Here is a 12,742-nt window from a genome sequence, read left to right as displayed (position 1 = left end):
TTTCCCTTTTTCCCCGACAGACTCCTGGGGGTTCAATTGTATGGCCATTTTTTTTTCCCTTTCATTAAGGCCCAATTAGGATGACACGCCATGGTTTTGTCCTCGCGGCGCATTTGTCGCTGCCACCCTTGACCCCAGCACCGAGGCCATATATCGTACTCCGTGCAACGTATTTCCCCAGCTTAAAGGGCTATATGTATTGGGCCAGGAAAAAGTAACGGATGCCCCTTTTGGAAATTTCAGACAGGGACACCAGCACGGGAATGGGTCCAAAGGGAAATACCCGGATGAGCATGGCAGCACGAAGTGCTGCAGCGAATCCTTACTCTCCCAACTCAGCAGTGTTTATTCCTGTGTTATAATGTGTCATTCGCAATGTCTATCGGCGGAAACTATGTCGAACACGCAGGTACAGTCGGCAACAGCTGTTGCAGATAAAGAATAGGACCTCAACGCGATGTATTGGAATATACCAATAGAGACCACTGGAGAACAGCTTGGGTGTGGGACATGGTACATACGCGTGACATACCTCGGACCCGGGTTGCTTCGCACAATGGCGACGGCGAAAGGGAGGTCGCTCCAGAATTAAGGAAGAAGAGGCAAACGAGGTGGCAGTCGAAACACGGCTTGCAGCCAAACCCCAACTCAGTCCAGCAATACCATCAATTTCGCTTGGCAACGTAAGATCTAGGACAATAAGAGGATGCAAACATACGGCTACTAAGATCAGCGAACAAAAACACTGATATGACGAAACTTCTGTGTAACCGGGTTTACAGAACATAGGCTGAACACACGGCATACCCGGGACTCGGCTTATACAACTGGAGACAAACTTACGTGCACACCGAGCGGAACAGAGCCCCTTGCAGAGAAAAAACGAGGGGGAGGAGAAGTATGTGTTATTTCACCATTAGGCTTGGTAAGCAAAAATGCATACGGTGGTACAGATACACTGCTCGCCACATAGTGGAGTTCCATGATCATCAACTGTCCGACCCTTCGATCATACCAAGAGAAATTCCAGCCATTCTACTGGTCGCAGTTTTACCTCGCATCCGAGCAATACCACCAGCGCCAGAAAGCGAGGTCACTGAACGAGCTGCATCGGGAATCAGTGAACAACAAGATGCACACCACATAATGCCTTCCCATGGTCCAATGGGAGATGTTCAACCACGGAAATCTCAAACACAGTTCTTCCAAAAATTTCACCAACATTGTTAACTTTCCAACAAAGAGGACAAAACCACCCGGGCTTTGTTTAGACCCCAAAAAACAGAGCATACAAGGCAAAGCCCATCCCCCACAATCGCCTATCCGACCACCATAGACGAGTCCTGCTACTGAAGCCGAAGACAAAAGGTAAAAGCTCCCCAAAACCACCACTCTGAGGAGGCGTGAGAACTGTGGCCAAAGAGGGATCCGTGTCACGACTACAAGACTTTCGCTTTGAAACCCACAGATTGGGGACATGCGTCAAAACCAGACTGCCACCCCACAGCAAACCACATGGACATTGTCGAGGATACACAGACACTGTGACACTCCTACCTCACAAATGCATTGATGAGTGGTACAGAAATAAAACGCATCACCACCAGAGCCAACCAGAAGCCATGGTTCACAGGAGACGTTCCGAGACTGCGTAGGGCCCGAAGACAGCACTTCAGAGCAGGAGAACTACTGGCCTAAAAGCACAAGAGCACAACCGGGCCCAGGGCATCAGAAAGCAAAAAAGGAATCCCTCTGGGGACAAAATAACACACATTCTTTTCGAAATCTACAGCAGAGATGCACCAGCCTGTGGCAGGGCATACGGCCATCACGGACAATAAGCCGCACCACCGAAGCGGTGACAAACAACACCTCTCTGCGAAACGACCTAAAGTTATCTTTTGCCCGTTTGAAGGCACAAAATGTGACACTCATCCCAGAAAACACTCCTCCCACCCCCCCATGCCACAACCCCTGTACCTGTCCTCTGCCATGTGAAGAGGACACTGGCCACCATCAACCCACGCAAAGCAGCGGCCCAGACAACATACCTAGCCGCGTGTTGAGGATTGTGCAGAAGAGCGGAAGGATGGTTCACAGACTCTTTAACATCTCTCTGGAGCAAGCAGTCATCCCATCACTTTTCAAAGCTGCTACCATCATACCCGTGCGCGAAGAAAGCACACCATGCATGCTTCAATGACTACCGTCCTGTAGCACTGACCCCATAATCATNAAGTGCTTCGAACGGCTAGTCCTGTCCACACATCAAACCCACCCTACCCCCCACCCTCCACCCCTACCATTCGGCATACCGAGCCAAGCGATCCACAGGCGGTTTCAATCTGCTCTGCCCTCCATCCAGCCCCACCCACTTGGGACAATAAAGCGCAATATGTGAGAATGCTGTTCATTGCTTCAGCTCAGCTCAATACCATAATACCACAACAACTCAACAGAAAACTGGACAAACTAGGTTTCAGCACCTCCCTCTGCACCTGGCTGCTGGACTTCCTGATGCAGAGACCACAAGCAGTACGGGTAGGGAATAAAACCCTCAAGCCCCTGACCCTGAGCACGGGGGCTTCCGCAAGGTTTTGTTCTCAGCCCCCTGCTGTTCATCGCTGCTGAACGACATGACTGCACAACGACCCACAGCACTAACCATCTCGTGAAGTTTGCGGATGATACAACACTGGTGGTGCCTCATCACTAAGGGCGATGAGACCCATACAGAGAAGAAGTAGACAACATGACTGGCCAGATGGTGCAAGACAACAAAACCCGCCTGGCTGAATGGTCAACAAGACCAGGAGATTGTTTTGTCAACTTGCGAGGGGTCAAAAACCCTGCCCCCACTGACCAGCGAACGTGATGGCGCAGTGGCAAGAGTGAGGACAGCACCAAGTTCCTTTGGAAGTGCACATCAGGCGACGCCTCTCTTGGACCACCAACACTACTCACTAAGTGCAAGAAGGGGCCCATCAGCGTCTCTACTATCTTGCGACAAACGACAAGAAGGCAAGTGCTACACCCTCCATCATGGGGAAAAACCACAAAACCATTCTACGCTGAGAGCACCATAAGAGCAGTCGGGGTCCCAGCTGCAATCAAGCTGCTGTGTGGGGAGGAAGCTGCACGGGAGAAAACAGAGACACTCCAGCGGTGGTGAACACAGCGAAGCCAGATCATTGGAGACCACCCTCCCTCCCTGCAGGAACAGTGACACAGCACGCCTCACCCGAAAAAGCCTGATGATCATCAACGACACAAGCCACCCTGCACACAAACTGTTCAGCCTCCTGCCCTCCGGGAAAGAGGTCAGGCGCCTCCGTTCCCGTACCACCAGGCTTGCCAGCAGCACGATGCATCAATCAATCAAGATCAGAACACTCAACCCACTCTCCCTTCACTGTCAGCCTCTATCCAGCCAGCCACTGACAACGCTCCCCCCCCTCATCCCCACCCCATATCTTGCGACTTAACAGTCCACCTGCACTACTACATCTGTGATGAACGTTTCTAACCTGCACTACTAAAACAGACCATGCACGCAACGCACACACACACACACACACACACACACACACACACACGACACACACACACCCACGTCACACACACCACACACACACACACCACACACAAACACAACACACACCACACACACCCACACCACACACACACACACACACCACACACCCCACACACACACCACAACACACACACACAGCACACCACACACACCCACACACACACACACACACACACACACACACCCACAGCCACTGCACTTTCCCTGCACTAAACACAAACATACACACACTGACACACACCGCATACTCCACACATACATCACACACACACACACACACCACACCAACACACACACAAGCCGCACCCACCCACTTTCTACCACTTTCACTGCACCTAACACCACACACACGCACACACACACACACACACACACACACACACACACACACACACAAACACAACACACACACACACACACACACACACAAACCACCACACACCAACACACAACACACACATACTGCTGCTCAGTGTATTTTAATAAAAACCTTTTATTTTAAATTACATTTAATCTTCAAATGCTACTGTACTATGTCAGAACGCCTATAAAGGACTTTTAGAAAAAAGAACAACAAAATACCTCCCTCTAATGTATGTCTCATAACAAGCTTCTGTGGTCCAGTTCTTGCACTTTAAATGTCTAGTATGAGCAATGTCATACGTCCGATAACTGGTCTATGTCCATGTATTAGGACTGCGTCTCCTTCCTATACTGAATCTATGATCCTTAGCCTAGATTAGTCGACGGCTGGCATGGGCAGAGCAGAAAACGCAATGTACAAATTCTTTGCTATGAGCGAAGAGAGAGGAGAAGAGGCGACCAGTGCATGTAAAGAAATTGAACAATAAAGTGACTTGACTTGCTTTGACAGGAAGCATTTCAAAACCAAGGGTAAATATTGAGAACCAGTGTTACAAAGGCATGCTAATCATTTATACAAACTTGAGAACATAAAAGCAGAAGGACACCCCAATTAGAAATGATTAAATATAGTGTTATTATTGAAGCTTAGGTTTAAAAACAAGCCAAGACCTGAAAAAGAGAAAGGGGGGTAGGTGGGGGGAGGGGGAGACAGTAACAAAAACATACAATTTTGGACCCTTGACAATGGACCAACTTAACCGCGTAAATAATGCAACGCAATCTGTGTCTGCATAAGTAAAAGGTTAACATGAAATGAGGGAAAAAGAATAATTGCAAAAAAGACATCGCGCCTTCATGCTTTGGTCCCCCCAATATCAGAGGAGTGGCTTGACCCTTGTCTACGGTAGTTTGACTGAGATGTCCAGCTGCCATAGGACTGCTGTTGGTTCTGCTGTGTAGGTTTAGATGGACTCTGCTTCTTCCAGCTGTCCGTAGACAGCTGTTGCTTCCCCTGCACAGGTTCGGATGTATACACTTGTCCACTGGAGTGGAAGGACTGCTGTTGGTTCTGCTGCGTAGGTTTAGAGGGAGTTTGTTGCTTCCAGCTGTCCGTAGACAGCTGTTGCTTCCCCTGCACAGGTTCGGATGTATACACTCGTCTGCTGGTGTGGAAGGACTGCTGTTGGTTCTGCTGCGTACACACCAAGTTTCAGATGGAGTTTACTGGTTGCTATCCAGCTTGTCCGGATAGACCCGGTTGCTTCCCCATGCACCCTGTTCGGATGTATACACTCGTCTGCTGGTGTGGAAGGACTGCTGTTGGTTCTGCTGCGTAGGTTTAGATGGACCCTGCGAGTTCCAGAGTACATGAAGGACTGCTGGTCGCATCCCCTGCACAAGGAGAGGGGGTAAATGGGGGGGGGGGGGGGGGGGGGGGGGGGGGGGGGGGGGAGCGTAGGGCGTGAAATCACGGGGAGGGGGGGGGGGAGGGAGGACAGTGGGCTGGGGGGGGGGGGGAAGGGGAAGATGGGGGGGGGGGGAGGGGGAGGGGGGGCCGGGGGGGGGGGTAGGGGGAGAGGGAGGGGGGGGGAGGAGCGGAGGGGGGGGGGGCTCGGATGTATACATTGGCCTACTGTTGTCGTACGACTGCTGTTGGTTCTGCTGCGTAGGTTTAGATGGACCCTGCGATCTCCAGCGGTCGAAGGACTGCTGTCGGTTCCCCTGCACGGGCTCGGATGTATACATTGGCCTACTGTTGTCGGCCGACTGCTGTCGGTTCTGCTGCGTAGGTTTAGATGGACCCTGCGATCTCCAGCGGTCGAAGGACTGCTGTCGGTTCCCCTGCACGGGCTCGGATGTATACATTGGCCTACTGTTGTCGGACGACTGCTGTTGGTTCTGCTGCGTAGGTTTAGATGGACCCTGCGATCTCCAGCGGTCGAAGGACTGCTGTCGGTTCCCCTGCACGGGCTCGGATGTATACATTTGGGCACTACCTGTTGGTCGGAAACGAACATGCTGTTTGTAGGTCTCATGCGTAGGTTTAGATGGACCCTGCGATCTCCAGCGGTCGAAGGACTGCTGTCGGTTCCCCTGCACGGGCTCGGATGTATACATTGGCCTACTGTTGTCGGACGACTGCTGTCCGCCATGCTGCTGGGGTTTGTACGTGGACACGGAAGATCCAGAGGACGTGTGGTGAAATGAAGCCGAACCATACTGCTGGTTGTCGTTGGAGTGGTCTTCCTGGGATGATCCTTCCTGTGTCGGCTTGAACCGTTGAGAGAAAGACCTGGGTTTCAGTCCACCTTGAGAATTGGAACCAGTGTTTCCCTGGCTTGAGCTTGACTGGGAACCCCACTGGCGGTTATAGGAATCCTGCGAAGATCCAAACGACTGCTGTCCGTACCTCTGCACAGATGATGTATACACTGGCCTTCTGGTGTCACCGGACTGCTGTTGGTTCCCCTGCCCAAGATTAGACTGACCCTGCTGCCTCCAACCGCCGTAGGACTGTTGGTTCTGCTGCTTAGGTTGGGTTTTTTCCTGAGTCTTCCCGCCGTCAGAGGACTGTCCATTCCAGCCGCCATAGCGGTCATCCGATGCTGAGGATTGTGAATACCGGTAGTCTCAGAGGATGCCTGCGGTTGCTAGCTGCTGCGGCTTAGGAGTAGGATTAATCTCCGGCGTCTTCCAGACGCCAGAAGGACTTTGCTGATTGGTTTCTGGCTGCTCGAGTTGGGTTTTTTTCCTGAGGTCGTCGCCGCCGTCAGAGGACAGTCCATTCCATCCGCCGAGAGGTCATCAACCGATGCCTGGAGGATTTGAAGACCGGAGTCATAGGAATGAGGCCTGGCTGTTGCTGCTGCTAGCTGCTATGTTGGAATTTCTCCTGCGACTCGCATTCCAGCCAGCCAAAGGACACTGCTGGTGGTTTCTGCCTGCGTAGTTTGGGTTTTTTCCCTGAGTCTTCCCGCCGTCAGAGCACTGTCCATTCCAGCCGGCCATCAGCTGCGGTCATCCGATGCTGAGGATTGCGAATACCGGTAGTCAGACGATGCCTGCTGTTGTTGCTGCTGAGAGCGGGGATTTTCGCCTGCGATCTCTCCAAGCCGCCAAGGGGACGTCTGTTGGTTCTCGCTGCTTATGATTGGGTTTTTTTCCTGAGTCCTTCCACGCCGTACAGAGGACTGTCCATTCCATCCTCCATAGCGGTCATCCGATGCTGAGGATTGCGAATACCGGTAGAGTCCAGAGGTGCCTGCTTGCGGTTGCTTGCTCGCGGCTCTGGGCTGGGATTTCTCCTGCGTACTTCCAGCCACGCCAAAGGACTGCATGTTGTTGCTTCTAGCTTAAGTTGGGTTTTTTCCGGAGGTTCTTCCCCGCCGTCAGAGGACTTGGCCATTCCAAGCCGCCATAGCGGTCCATCACGACCAGCTGAGGATTGTGAATACCGGTAGTCAGAGGAAGCCATGCGTTTGTTGCTTGCTGCTGCTGCTGCTAGCGGAGGCTGGGATATGCTCCTCTGCGTCTTCTTCCAGCCGCCGCCAAAGGACGGCTGTTGGATTCTGCTAGCTTAGGTTAGGTTTATTTTCCCTTGATCTTTTTTCCCGACCGTCCAAAGGACTGGATCCATGTCCAGTCTCCATATCTGGTCATCCGATGAGCTGAGGATTGGGAATTTCCGGTAGGCAGAGGATTCCTGCTGTGTTTCGAACCAAAGCACGACAGCGCGACAGGTGCAGCGTGCTGGCCCTCATCTACATGCAAACTACCATGTTGGTACCTAAACCAGACCTCGGAAAATTTTACCTCCACTTTTTGTCTGCCACCGGGCTACCCTGAACAACGACATCACATAGGCACGGTGTCAGTTGGTAAGGCAATGCACCGTAAACCTGTTACGATTTGTTTTAAACACATACATCAGGTCAACGCATGGACCACAACAAACAGGGGAGAGACGCTATTGTGCCCTCTTACCGTGCAACATACTGAAGTCATTGGAGGCAAAGACTAAAATGAGCACAGCCAGCCTAGAAGCACAGAGAGGGAAACATTAGCCACCACAATATTTTCAAGAATGGATACTTGTCTTGGAAAGGGTTATTTCTTAAACCAATACCTGAGCTGTGGTTGTGTAAAACCCCACATCCTGCAGAGCTGCCTTCAACGGTCTCCACACTACCCATTCGTCACTAGGCCAAATTGGATGGAAGTTTTATTTCATAGGCAACTTTGGCTCAACCAATCACAGCTTGATATTGAAATTCAGTTCAGCTGAAGAGGTAATTGGTGTAATCACCTGCCATGAGTGCAGGTGATGGTCATTAGAAATATGTGCTGTTAAGCTGTGCCTTTGGAAGTCTGAGGTAAGCCACATCTTCATACCCACTAATGACAAGAAAGATGGAATTTCTAACATGTTTAATTTGTATAGTCAGTCAATGTTCATTAGTCCACTGCCCGTAGTGGATTATAGAGGTGCTATATGATGTGGAGCTGTTGAATTAGCAATGTAGAGTATCTCCCTTTTTGTGTTTGTGGCACAGCACACCACAGCAAACAAAGTTCTCGTCATGCCAAAGCCAGTGCAAGGGGCAAGGCAGTCACCCTAGGTCTGCAATGTGCAGGGACGGTGCAATGCTCAGGGTGCCTGAGGCATGAAGGAGGATGGGAGGGAGCAAGCTGGTCATGTTGCTGTTGTGTTTGTTGGATGCTAATTTTCACTGGTGGTGTGTATGTTTTCTTTGATATTTTGGTCAGTGGTGAGGACAGTGCATTTGAAAACAGAACCCTCATGTATGAAAATGTTATGCTGCCTTGGAAAAAGACAAATAAAACAGAAGGAAAGTGTGGGCAAGTGTCACTGAAGAAAACCACTGGCTGAACCCTCTATGCAGTCTTAATGACACAGGAAAGGGATTGCATTCTGAGAAAATGGGCTATGTATGGCAGTTCAGTCGTTCCAATATTACACATTGTAGTTTGCTGCCAGATCCACCGCAACAGTCAACAGGCGAAACCCGGAGCTTATGGGAGTTAAAAGCGCCAACGGTCCCCGCAAAGCACTTTGCTTCCGCCCATGTCCAGGAATGTGATTCAGTCAACTGGAGGTATGTGCTGGCCATCCCACTAAAACCCACATGTTTGGAGGTGGTGGAAATCAAAACAGCAAACACCCCTAGATTACAGGCTCAATTGCTTCACCATTTGACTGACTACATCCGGTTCCCAACAGAAAGTAAATAAATAAACCACCACCACCTGCGAACCCCTGTGAACAAAAGATTACCTAATGGCATGGTTGTGATTGAGCCATTCATAGAATTGGCCAAGTGTACACATTTGACTTGGAGAAAGCCCCCCCCCAGTTTACTTGTCCAAGTAGAATGTGTTCCAAGATACAGTCATTTTACCCAGAACAAGACATCCGTGGGGATCAATGTGATATGGACCACATTGTCGTTCACCTTCCAATTAAATGTGACCACAGTAGGAATGAGCGTGACGGCCATGGTTTTGAGTCGCCATCGCGGCGCAGTGCTGGCCACCCATTATGACCCCAGCAAAGCACCTAGGCCATATATCTGTCCGTGCAACGTTTTCCACTTAAAGGCTTTGTATTGTAGCCAGGGAAAGTAACGGATGCCTTTTGGAATTTCAGCAAGGGACACCAGCACAATGGGTCAAAGGTAAGGAAGCATTTTCAAAACCAAGGGTAGACATTGAGAACCAGTTGACACAGGTGCGTAATCTTTACGTACAAACTTGAGAACATGAAAGAGAAGGACACCCAATTAGAAATGATTAAATATATTTTTTATTGAAGCTTATGTTTAAAAAGCCAAGACCTGAAAAGAGAAAGGGGGGTGGGGGGGAGAGAACAAAAATCATCAATTTTGACCTTGACATGGACCAAATTAACCTCGTAAATATGCATGCAATCTGTGGGCATAGTAAAAGGTTATGAAATGAGGGAAAAAGATAATTGAAAAAAGACATACCATTCATGCTTTGGTCCCCCCAATATCAGAGGAGTGGCTTGACCCTTGTCTACGGTAGTTTGACTGAGATGTCCAGCTGCCATAGGACTGCTGTTGGTTCTGCTGTGTAGGTTTAGATGGACTCTGCTTCTTCCAGCTGTCCGTAGACAGCTGTTGCTTCCCCTGCACAGGTTCGGATGTATACACTTGTCCACTGGAGTGGAAGGACTGCTGTTGGTTCTGCGGGCTCCAGGGTTTATAGAGGGAGTTTATGTTGGCGATCCAGCTGTCCGTAGACAGCTGTTGCTTCCCCTGCACAGGTTCGGATGTATACACTCGTCTGCTGGTGTGGAAGGACTGCTGTTGGTTCTGCTGCGTAGGTTTAGATGGAGTTTGTTGCTGCTTCCCAGGCTGATCCGGACCACAGCGGGTTGCTCTCCCCATGCACAGAGTTTCGGTGGATACACTCGTCTGCTGGTGTGGAAGGACTGCTGTGGGGTCTGCGGCGGAGTTCTTTAGAATGGACCCTGGCGGAGTTTCCGGGCGTCAAGAAGACTGCTGTACGGTTATTCCCCTGACAACGGGCATCGATGATGTATACATTGGCCTACTGTTGTCGTACGACTGCTGTTGGTTCTGCTGCGTAGGTTTAGATGGACCCTGCGATCTCCAGCGGTCGAAGGACTGCTGTCGGTTCCCCTGCACGGGCTCGGATGTATACATTGGCCTACTGTTGTCGGCCGACTGCTGTTGGTTCTGCGTGACGTAGGCTTGTCATAGATGGGACACCTGCGATCTCCAGCGGTCGAAGGACTGCTGTCGGTTCCCCTGCACGATGCTCGGAATGTAGACATTATGGCCTACCTGTACTGTCGACGACTGCTTGTGGGTCTGCTGCGTAGGTTTAGATGGACCCTGCGATCTCCAGCGGTCGAAGAGGACTGTCAGCACCTGTAGGATTTCCCCATGCACAGGGCTCCGGATGGGAGAAATGTGGCCTAATGTTGTCGGAACGACTGCGTGTTGTCATCCTGCTGCGTAGGTTTAGATGGACCCTGCGATCTCCAGCGGTCGAAGGACTGCTGTCGGTTCCCCTGCACGGGCTCGGATGTATACATTGGCCTACTGGAATGTCGAGACGAACTGGCTGTCCGCCATGCTGCTGGGGTTTGTACGTGGACACGGAAGATCCAGAGGACGTGTGGTGAAATGAAGCCGAACCATACTGCTGGTTGTCGTTGGAGTGGTCTTCCTGGGATGATCCTTCCTGTGTCGGCTTGAACCGTTGAGAGAAAGACCTGGGTTTCAGTCCACCTTGAGAATTGGAACCAGTGTTTCCCTGGCTTGAGCTTGACTGGGAACCCCACTGGCGGTTATAGGAATCCTGCGAAGATCCAAACGACTGCTGTCCGTACCTCTGCACAGATGATGTATACACTGGCCTTCTGGTGTCACCGGAACTGGCGTGTTGGGTTCCCCATGCCCCAGATTAGACACTGACCCCTGCCTGCCGCCAACCGCCGTTAGGACTGTTGGGTCGGCGGACGTAGGTTGGGTTCTCTTCACTGAGTCTTCCCGCCGTCAGAGGACTGTCCATTCCAGCCGCCATAGCGGTCATCCGATGCTGAGGATTGTGAATACCGGTAGTCAGAGGATGCCTGCTGTTGCTGCTGCTGCTGCTTAGGTTGGGATTTCTCCTGCGTCTTCCAGCCGCCAAAGGACTGCTGTTGGTGGGTTTCGCGGCGGAGGTTGGGTTTTCCTTGAGTCTTCCCCCCGTCAGAGGACTGTCCCATCCAGCCACCATAGCGGTCAATCGCGATGACTGAGGATTTGTGAATACCCAGAAGCAAGAAAAAAAAAAACAAGCAAAAAGGAAAAAGGGAAAAAGGTAGGCAGAGGATCTCCTGCGGTTAGCTGCGGCTGCTAGCATTAGGTTGGGATTATCTCCTCGTCTTACACATCGCCAAAGGACTCGCTGGTTGGTTCGCAGCTATAGGTTGGGTTTTTTCCTGAGTCTTCCCACCGTCAGAGGACTGTCCATTCCAGCCGCCATAGCGGTCATCCGATGCTGAGGATTGCGAATACCGGTAGTCAGACGATGCCTGCTGTTGTTGCTGCTGAGGCTGGGATTTCTCCTGCGTCTTCCAGCCGCCAAAGGACTGCTGTTGGTTCTGCTGCTTAGGTTGGGTTTTTTCCTGAGTCTTCCCGCCGTCAGAGGACTGTCCATTCCAGCCGCCATAGCGGTCATCCGATGCTGCGCGAGATTGCGAATTACCGGAATAGTCAGAAGGATGCCTGCTCAGGTGCTGTGCTGCTGCTGCGAGGCTGGGCATGTCTCCTGCATCCTTCCAGCCGCCAAAGGACTGCTGTTGTAGCGGCTGCTTAGGCTTGTGGTTGTTATCCTGAGTCCTTCCCGCCGTTCAGAGGACTTGTCCAGATCCAGCCGCCATAAGCGGTCATCCGATGCTGAGGATTGTGAATACCGGATAGTTCAGAGGATGGCATGCTGTTGGGTCTGCGCAGGGCATGCTGCTGCTGCTGCTGCTGAGGCTGGGATTTCTCCTGCGTCTTCCAGCCGCCAAAGGACTGCTGTTGGTTCTGCTACTTAGGTTGGGTTTTTTCTTGAGTCTTCCCGCCGTCAAAGGACTGTCCATTCCAGTCGTCATATCGGTACAATCCGATGCTGAGGATTGTGAAGCCGTTAGTCAGATGATGATCCTGCTGGGTTTTCGAACCAACAGCGAGACGAGCTAGACAGGTGAGCAAATTTGGCCCTCATCTACTCAGAATTTTG

At 51.3% G+C, this 12,742-nt stretch overlaps 1 long non-coding RNA gene across 1 annotated transcript; it reads right to left on the bottom strand.

The window, feature by feature from the left end:
* Positions 1-9,762: 9,762 nt before the first annotated feature.
* Positions 9,763-10,191, bottom strand: LOC134442113 (uncharacterized). The gene is made up of 2 exons (XR_010033307.1): positions 9,970-10,191; positions 9,763-9,816 (listed from the first exon to the last, which is right to left on the bottom strand). It is a non-coding gene; the product is annotated as an uncharacterized LOC134442113 (long non-coding RNA).
* Positions 10,192-12,742: the final 2,551 nt, after the last annotated feature.

Source organism: Engraulis encrasicolus, unplaced genomic scaffold, assembly GCF_034702125.1.
Source record: "Engraulis encrasicolus isolate BLACKSEA-1 unplaced genomic scaffold, IST_EnEncr_1.0 scaffold_1164_np1212, whole genome shotgun sequence".
In the NCBI taxonomy this organism is placed as follows: Eukaryota; Metazoa; Chordata; class Actinopteri; order Clupeiformes; family Engraulidae; genus Engraulis; species Engraulis encrasicolus.
Note: the sequence above shows the minus strand (reverse complement) of the source record. Positions and strands in the feature narration are given on the sequence as shown.